Source organism: Schistocerca gregaria, unplaced genomic scaffold (genome assembly GCF_023897955.1).
Source record: "Schistocerca gregaria isolate iqSchGreg1 unplaced genomic scaffold, iqSchGreg1.2 ptg000483l, whole genome shotgun sequence".
NCBI classification, from domain to species: Eukaryota; Metazoa; Arthropoda; class Insecta; order Orthoptera; family Acrididae; genus Schistocerca; species Schistocerca gregaria.
This window is the reverse complement of record NW_026061892.1, coordinates 1480001-1487500: the sequence shown is the minus strand read 5'-3', so window position 1 is coordinate 1487500 and position 7500 is coordinate 1480001. Positions and strand designations below refer to the sequence as shown.

Sequence of the window (7500 nt, the reverse complement as noted above, 5' to 3'; positions counted from 1 at the left end):
CCGCCACCTGGGGGAGGCCACGCGGACTAAGCCATGTATGGGGCCCACAGTGCTCATTTGCCGAGCCCACCCACACAAAACCTGCATCCCCCTCCAGCGCAGGAGCCGCAACCCGGGTGCGTACGCCGCACCAAGTGCTCCACCCGCGACCGTACGTGCCCCGCCGCAATCGCAACTCCGGCGGATGAACGGCGGACTTTTCTCGCAGTCGTAAGTTGCAATCCACCCCTATATCTTGCGTCTCATGAAGAGTTATATCAAGTATGCCAAATTCCCGCTGTCCCTATACATGCAGTAAGTTCGTCATGGGCGCTGGCCGGCAGGCCGCGAGACCTGACGCCCGGCGGCAAAGAGTGCTCCTCTGAGGATATAGATGTTCCGTTCCGCCGCACAATGGTGACGGTGACCGCTGCCTGCGGTGGCAACGCTGGGCAGAGTCGATACTCGCCGTGTGGTGGAAGGTAAACATTATGCGGTACATCAGTACTTTCCTAATAGTTCGGTCGTCTCACGGCACTGCTTAGTAAATGATGCAAGGCCACATATAGATGATTTATGCGAATGTCCCTATACGTGCTGTAAGACTGGGCACACAACGTGAGTCGCACGTCAGCCAGACATTCGAACATGCACCACTCTCGGCCTGCAACGGAGACACACAATACGTAAACATCTGGAATGCGACAATGTCGAGTGCATCCTCTCTGCGACATTGCACCGTCGACACTATGATAACCAGAGCACTAGGTCCACCTATAAAAGCACAATACCCCACTCCTCCGACAACTACCATTGCTCAGATAAACCAACACCACCAACACACATCCTACACAGAGGGGCACCAAATATCATCCCCCGCCCTCGTGTTATACCACATGAAAAATTGCAGAAGTGAGAGACACACACCCGCCAGCCTCTCGCTACAAGCATCGAACCGACGTGACGTATCTGACGGTGACTCAGGCATCCGCGTACTGCCACCACTATCCACCCCCCCCCCACTCTCTCTGCCCCCTTCCCACACAATACCGAATTTAACCAACTTTATCGCTTAACCTAACTGTGGATGTAACAGATTATCGCTTAACCTAACTGTGGTTGTACCAGATTATCGCTTAACCTAACTGTAGTTGTACCAGATTATCGCTTAACCTAACTGTGGTTGTACCAGATTATCGCTTAACCTAACTGTGGTTGTACCAGATTATCGCTTAACCTAACTGTGGTTGTACCAGATTATCGCTTAACCTAACTGTGGTTGTACCAGATTATCGCTTAACCTAACTGTGGTTGTACCAGATTATCGCTTAACCTAACTGTGGTTGTACCAGATTATCGCTTAACCTAACTGTGGTTGTACCAGATTATCGCTTAACCTAACTGTGGTTGTACCAGATTATCGCTTAACCTAACTGTGGTTGTACCAGATTATCGCTTAACCTAACTGTGGTTGTACCAGATTATCGCTTAACCTAACTGTGGTTGTACCAGATTATCGCTTAACCTAACTGTGGTTGTACCAGATTATCGCTTAACCTAACTGTGGTTGTACCAGATTATCGCTTAACCTAACTGTGGTTGTACCAGATTATCGCTTAACCTAACTGTGGTTGTACCAGATTATCCCTTAACCTAACTCAAGTTGTCCCTTAACCTAACTCAAGTTGTCCCTTAACCTAACTCAAGTTGTCCCTTAACCTAACTCAAGTTGTCCCTTAACCTAACTCAAGTTGTCCCTTAACCTAACTCAAGTTGTCCCTTAACCTAACTCAAGTTGTCCCTTAACCTAACTCAAGTTGTCCCTTAACCTAACTCACGTTGTCCCTTAACCTAACCCACGAGGTCCCTTAACCTAACCCACGTTGTCCCTTAACCTAACCCACGTTGTCCCTTAACCTAACCCACGTTGTCCCTTAACCTAACCCACGTTGTCCCTTAACCTAACCCACGTTGTCCCTTAACCTAACCCACGTTGTCCCTTAACCTAACCCACGTTGTCCCTTAACCTAACCCACGTTGTCCCTTAACCTAACCCACGTTGTCCCTTAACCTAACCCACGTTGTCCCTTAACCTAACCCACGTTGTCCCTTAACCTAACCCACGTTGTCCCTTAACCTAACCCACGTTGTCCCTTAACCTAACCCACGTTGTCCCTTAACCTAACCCACGTTGTCCCTTAACCTAACCCACGTTGTCCCTTTGCCTAACATAGTTCACTGCTCGGAATCTCTGGTGTCGTTGTTATCCCCATGTAGATGTCTTGCGAGTGTTGCTTACTTTCCACATATTCCCGCTATCCACTGTCAATTGTACTGCAATAGGACTATATCGCCCCCCCCCCCTCTGTCCCCCTCTTTGTGTCTCTGTCCTCTCAAGCTGGTCGGTCTGGCGTTTGAGTGTTAAATGAGCCTCGCAGCTGTTCAGTTGCATTCAGATGTCGACGCCCTCAGTGTACGTCGTGGTATGGTCTGTGTCCATTGTCCGCTGATGTCGTACGCGTAACCCACACGCTGTACCGATCATCGGTCGTTACGTACAGAGTGAAGTAGTGTGATACGTGTGACCGTACGCTGGCTGTGCCCAACGGTGTCGAATCTCAATTTCCATATGTTGTGCTCGATGCTACTTGTCTCGTCTCCCAATAACAGCTAGGTTGCACTGTGGTACGCCGTAGAGGCGTGGTGGAGGAACGTACGAACGCATTGTATGTCACCCTGGGTCGCTGGGTGTGGTGGTGCGGTGAGTCAGGTCAGGTCAGGTCAGCGTGAGCCGTCTGATGTAGTGACGCGTGTATTCCGACTTTGTCGTATTGCCTCACACAAAGTGCTACCCTGGTGGACCGCGTTCCATATCTGGGACATGCCGCAGATGCCGGTTGACAGTGGATCGCGGAAGGGACATCGCATACGTGCGCGGGCCACCTTCCACGTGTTCTCTTCTGCACATGTCGCAGTGTGTATGTGGTCTGATGTAGCGTGTCGTGACACATGACATCGTGGCATGCAAGAATTGTTGAATTCGCAAATGTAGGTGGACATCTACGTTTACTGCCCAAGATACGCAAATGAACTGGAAATCCGTTGTTGAGCGGTTGTTCACGCTGGAGGTGAATCTGTGATGGCGACGATCGGTACAGCTATTAACCGGTTGTTTCAGCGGTACCCGCCACATCCACACACGTGACTAGGCCCATGTGGGTATGAAGCGATACGCGGCGGTGGCTTGGTGGGACTGTTCCCGGCCGGTGAAGGGGGGCCGCCCGGCGTGTTGGCCGCGCGCTGCGTGGGCGCACGCGCAACAGCCGGCTGGTGGGGGGCGCCGAGTGGCAGGAGCGCCAGCAGACGGGCCCGGCAGGCGGCGCAGCTACGCTGCGGCGCACCCTGCACGCGGCGCCTGGCGGCCAAAGTTGGTTCAGCCGAGCCCGGTGCGAAGCGCGGTGGACATCTGCAGTGTGCTGGTCTGATTGAGGACTGTGTGCGTTGAGGATGCGCCGCCGCCTGGCACTCGGCGCCGCGACGCCGTCTGCTGCTCGGTCGCCCCAGCGGTTCTCGCAGGTGGTTTGTATCGCAGTTGTGCGGACGTGTTGGCGCGTGCGCTGTGCTGGGAGAGTTCGCTTCTGCACCCAAGTGGGGCTTTGCCCTTGTGTGGCGCTGGCGTTGGAGCTGCCGGTCACCATAGGTGGCGCGTGTTGTCTCCCGCCGGCAATGCCACGACAGCACGCTCCCGGGCCTCTGTCGGCAGCGGCAAGCTCAGTTGGGAGCAAGGGTGTTCGCACTAAAACCGTCTACTCGCCTAACTCCGGGCGATTGCGCCTCTCTCGAAACCGACCAAGTACCTAGGACGGCGCTGCGCGCCGCCGGGACCTGAGAGGGTTTCGAGGTGTATCGTGCAGGGGAGCTCGGACTCCTCCTGTTTGCAGAGTAATTGAGCGGACGCTTGCGTGTTCGCGCGGGCCCCCGGGGCACACTCCCGGGCGGCCGGCTGCTCAGCTCTAGTTGACGCAGCTCCCTGGTTGATCCTGCCAGTAGTCATATGCTTGTCTCAAAGATTAAGCCATGCATGTCTCAGTACAAGCCGCATTAAGGTGAAACCGCGAATGGCTCATTAAATCAGTTATGGTTCCTTAGATCGTACCCACGTTACTTGGATAACTGTGGTAATTCTAGAGCTAATACATGCAAACAGAGTCCCGACCAGAGATGGAAGGGACGCTTTTATTAGATCAAAACCAATCGGATTGGCTTGTCTGGTCCGTTTGCCTTGGTGACTCTGAATAACTTTGGGCTGATCGCACGGTCCTCGTACCGGCGACGCATCTTTCAAATGTCTGCCTTATCAACTGTCGATGGTAGGTTCTGCGCCTACCATGGTTGTAACGGGTAACGGGGAATCAGGGTTCGATTCCGGAGAGGGAGCCTGAGAAACGGCTACCACATCCAAGGAAGGCAGCAGGCGCGCAAATTACCCACTCCCGGCACGGGGAGGTAGTGACGAAAAATAACGATACGGGACTCATCCGAGGCCCCGTAATCGGAATGAGTACACTTTAAATCCTTTAACGAGTATCTATTGGAGGGCAAGTCTGGTGCCAGCAGCCGCGGTAATTCCAGCTCCAATAGCGTATATTAAAGTTGTTGCGGTTAAAAAGCTCGTAGTTGGATTTGTGTCCCACGCTGTTGGTTCACCGCCCGTCGGTGTTTAACTGGCATGTATCGTGGGACGTCCTGCCGGTGGGGCGAGCCGAAGGGGTGCTTTCGCGTCCCGAGGCGGACCCCGTTTAAATCCTACCAGGGTGCTCTTTGTTGAGTGTCTCGGTGGGCCGGCACGTTTACTTTGAACAAATTAGAGTGCTTAAAGCAGGCAAGCCCGCCTGAATACTGTGTGCATGGAATAATGGAATAGGACCTCGGTTCTATTTTGTTGGTTTTCGGAACCCGAGGTAATGATTAATAGGGACAGGCGGGGGCATTCGTATTGCGACGTTAGAGGTGAAATTCTTGGATCGTCGCAAGACGAACAGAAGCGAAAGCATTTGCCAAGTATGTTTTCATTAATCAAGAACGAAAGTTAGAGGTTCGAAGGCGATCAGATACCGCCCTAGTTCTAACCATAAACGATGCCAGCCAGCGATCCGCCGCAGTTCCTCCGATGACTCGGCGGGCAGCCTCCGGGAAACCAAAGCTTTTGGGTTCCGGGGGAAGTATGGTTGCAAAGCTGAAACTTAAAGGAATTGACGGAAGGGCACCACCAGGAGTGGAGCCTGCGGCTTAATTTGACTCAACACGGGAAACCTCACCAGGCCCGGACACCGGAAGGATTGACAGATTGATAGCTCTTTCTTGATTCGGTGGGTGGTGGTGCATGGCCGTTCTTAGTTGGTGGAGCGATTTGTCTGGTTAATTCCGATAACGAACGAGACTCTAGCCTGCTAACTAGTCGCGTGACATCCTTCGTGCTGTCAGCGATTACTTTTCTTCTTAGAGGGACAGGCGGCTTCTAGCCGCACGAGATTGAGCAATAACAGGTCTGTGATGCCCTTAGATGTTCTGGGCCGCACGCGCGCTACACTGAAGGAATCAGCGTGTCTTCCTAGGCCGAAAGGTCGGGGTAACCCGCTGAACCTCCTTCGTGCTAGGGATTGGGGCTTGCAATTGTTCCCCATGAACGAGGAATTCCCAGTAAGCGCGAGTCATAAGCTCGCGTTGATTACGTCCCTGCCCTTTGTACACACCGCCCGTCGCTACTACCGATTGAATGATTTAGTGAGGTCTTCGGACTGGTACGCGGCATCGACTCTGTCGTTGCCGATGCTACCGGAAAGATGACCAAACTTGATCATTTAGAGGAAGTAAAAGTCGTAACAAGGTTTCCGTAGGTGAACCTGCGGAAGGATCATTACCGACTAGACTGCATGTCTTTCGATGTGCGTGTCGTGTCGCGCAACACGCTACCTGTACGGCAGTGGCCGTGCGCCGCGTGCGGAACCACGCGTGCCTCTCAAAACTAGCGGAAGTGTTGTTGTTGTTGTTGTGTGGTACGAGCGCTGAAGCTCTGGAGCGGCTGGCCTGCGGTACCTGGCGCCTGGCGCCGGTTTTGAATGACGTTCGCCCGAGTGCCTGTCCGCCCCGGTGTGGAGCCGTACGACGCCCATCGGCTGTGAGGCCGTTGGACACAAAAAAATAGTGGAACAGGGGCCGTCAGACGCCTCAGTCCCGCAAATGCTACTGTCTTGAAAGAGACAGTGGGAGACTGAAAAGGAAAAGATCACCCAGGACGGTGGATCACTCGGCTCGTGGGTCGATGAAGAACGCAGCAAATTGCGCGTCGACATGTGAACTGCAGGACACATGAACATCGACGTTTCGAACGCACATTGCGGTCCATGGATTCCGTTCCCGGGCCACGTCTGGCTGAGGGTCGGCTACGTATACTGAAGCGCGCGGCGTTTGTCCCGCTTCGGAGACGTGGGAGTGTCGTGGTCGCCTGTGTGGCCGGCCGCGTGTCCTTAAACGTGCGATGCGCGCCCGTCGCCTGGCGGTTCGCATACCGGTACTTTCTCGGTAGCGTGCACAGCCGGCTGGCGGTGTGGCGTGCGACACCTCGTACAACGACCTCAGAGCAGGCGAGACTACCCGCTGAATTTAAGCATATTACTAAGCGGAGGAAAAGAAACTAACAAGGATTCCCCCAGTAGCGGCGAGCGAACAGGGAAGAGTCCAGCACCGAACCCCGCAGGCTGCCGCCTGTCGTGGCATGTGGTGTTTGGGAGGGTCCACTACCCCGACGCCTCGCGCCGAGCCCAAGTCCAACTTGAATGAGGCCACGGCCCGTAGAGGGTGCCAGGCCCGTAGCGGCCGGTGCGAGCGTCGGCGGGACCTCTCCTTCGAGTCGGGTTGCTTGAGAGTGCAGCTCCAAGTGGGTGGTAAACTCCATCTGAGACTAAATATGACCACGAGACCGATAGCGAACAAGTACCGTGAGGGAAAGTTGAAAAGAACTTTGAAGAGAGAGTTCAAAAGTACGTGAAACCGTTCTGGGGTAAACGTGAGAAGTCCGAAAGGTCGAACGGGTGAGATTCACGCCCATCCGGCCACTGGCCCCCGCCCTCGGCAGATGGGGCCGGCCGCCCGCGCGGAGCAATCCGCGGCGGGGTCGTGTCCGGTTGCCTTTCCACTCGCCGCCGGGTGGGGCCGTTCCGGTGTGCGGTGGGCCGCACTTCTCCCCTAGTAGGACGTCGCGACCCGCTGGGTGCCGGCCTACGGCCCGGGTGCGCAGCCTGTCCTTCCGCGGGCCTCGGTTCGCGTCTGTTGGGCAGAGCCCCGGTGTCCTGGCTGGCTGCTCGGCGGTATATCTGGAGGAGTCGATTCGCCCCTTTGGGCGCTCGGGCTCCCGGCAAGCGCGCGCGGTTCTTCCCGGATGACGGACCTACCTGGCCCGGCCCCGGACCCGCGCCGCTGTTGGCTCGGGATGCTCTCGGGCGGAATAATCGCTCCCGTCAG

At 55.1% G+C, this 7500-nt stretch overlaps 3 non-coding genes across 3 annotated transcripts in view; all 3 read left to right on the top strand.

Annotated features, from left to right (window-relative positions):
- The first annotated feature begins 4006 nt into the window (after window positions 1-4006).
- Window positions 4007-5899, top strand: LOC126313464 (small subunit ribosomal RNA). Its single transcript, XR_007555155.1, has one exon. It is a non-coding gene; the product is annotated as a small subunit ribosomal RNA (ribosomal RNA).
- Window positions 5900-6266: 367 nt separating this feature from the next.
- On the top strand, window positions 6267-6421 carry LOC126313636 (5.8S ribosomal RNA). The gene has a single exon (XR_007555285.1). It is a non-coding gene; the product is annotated as a 5.8S ribosomal RNA (ribosomal RNA).
- A 188-nt stretch (window positions 6422-6609) lies between these two features.
- LOC126313589 (large subunit ribosomal RNA) overlaps window positions 6610-7500 on the top strand; it is a 4225-nt gene continuing 3334 nt past the window's right edge. Inside the window, exon 1 of the ribosomal RNA XR_007555267.1 lies at window positions 6610-7500. This exon is cut by the window's right edge and continues 3334 nt beyond it. This is a non-coding gene — a ribosomal RNA (large subunit ribosomal RNA).